Genomic DNA, 1,429 nt, shown 5'->3' on the forward strand with positions numbered 1-1,429 from the left:
CCTTTGGAGAATGTGATTGGTGATGTGTCCTCCGGTGTACAAACAAGACGTAGCTTGAATGAGCACACCTGTGTTTACACAAGCATCAAGGAGACAGGGATAATCAACGAATGTTTGTACACCTGCTTTATCAGCCAGATTGAGCCGAAGAATTATCAAATGGCTTTAAAGGACAGCTCGTGGGTCGAAGCCATGCAAGAAGAGTTGGCTCAGTTCAAGAAAATGGAAGTATGGGTTTTGGTTGAAAAACCGAAGAATGTGCATGCGATAGGCACAAAATGGGTGTTTAAGTGCAAGAGAGATGAGAAAGGGGTTATCATAAGAAACAAGGCGAGGCTAGTCGTTAAAGGTTTTAATCAACAAAAGGGGATTGATTATAATGAAGTGTTCGCTCCTGTCGCAAGGTTGGAAGCCATTAGATTGTTTTTTGGCGTTCGCTGCTTATAAGAAAATGAAGGTATTTCAGTTGGATGTGAAGAGTGCGTTTCTGAATGGGAAAGTTGATGAGGTAGTGTATGTTGAGCAACCTCCGGGTTTTCCTGACCCAGACTTTCCTGATCACGTGTACAAGTTAAGCAAGGCATTGTATGGACTACATCAGGCACCTCGTGCCTGGTATTCAACTTTATCAGATTACTTGCTTGAAAATGGGTTTGAAAGAGGGAAAATTGATAGCACGTTGTTCGTTAAGAGAGAAGGAAACGACTTCCTGCTGGTGCAAGTCTACGTGGATGACATTATCTTTGCTGCATCAAAAGTCTCCATGTGTCAGGAGTTTGAGGATGTCATGAAGAAAAGGTTTGAAATGAGTGCTATGGGTGAACTAACTTTCTTTTTAGGATTGCAGGTTGATCAGAAGAAGGATGGGATGTTCATTCATCAGACCAAGTATGTCCATGATGTGCTCAAACGCTTCAAGATGGAGGACAGCACTCCATTCGACACTCCAATCTGCGTCAATCACAAATTGGGTGATGAGTCAGACGGTGATGCAGATGTGGACCCAACTCAGTATCGGGCTATTATAGGTTCTTTAATGTACTTAACTGCTTCTAGGCCTGATATAATGTTTGCTGTTTGTCTTTGTGCTCGTTTTCAGGCAAATCCAAAGGAATCTCACATGAAGGGTGTGAAGAGGATCTTGCGGTATCTCAAGGGCAAACCGAAGCTGGGGTTGTGGTACCCGAGAGGAGGAGACTTGGAGCTAGTCGCCTACACAGATTCTGATTATGGAGGGTGCAATCAGAGTCGGAAGTCAACAACTGGAGGATGTCAGTTTCTTGGTGGCAGATTGGTGTCGTGGCAATGCAAGAAGCAGACTTCAGTCGCAATTTCAACCTGTGAAGCAGAATACATGGCAGCATCCAACTGCTGCTCCCAGGTTCTTTGGATTCAACAACAGTTGCGCGACTATGGTCTGAATTTCTTA

Source organism: Bidens hawaiensis, unplaced genomic scaffold, assembly GCF_021521415.1.
Source record: "Bidens hawaiensis isolate Kalapana, Puna unplaced genomic scaffold, B.hawaiensis_p1.1 tig00026853_1, whole genome shotgun sequence".
In the NCBI taxonomy this organism is placed as follows: Eukaryota; Viridiplantae; Streptophyta; class Magnoliopsida; order Asterales; family Asteraceae; genus Bidens; species Bidens hawaiensis.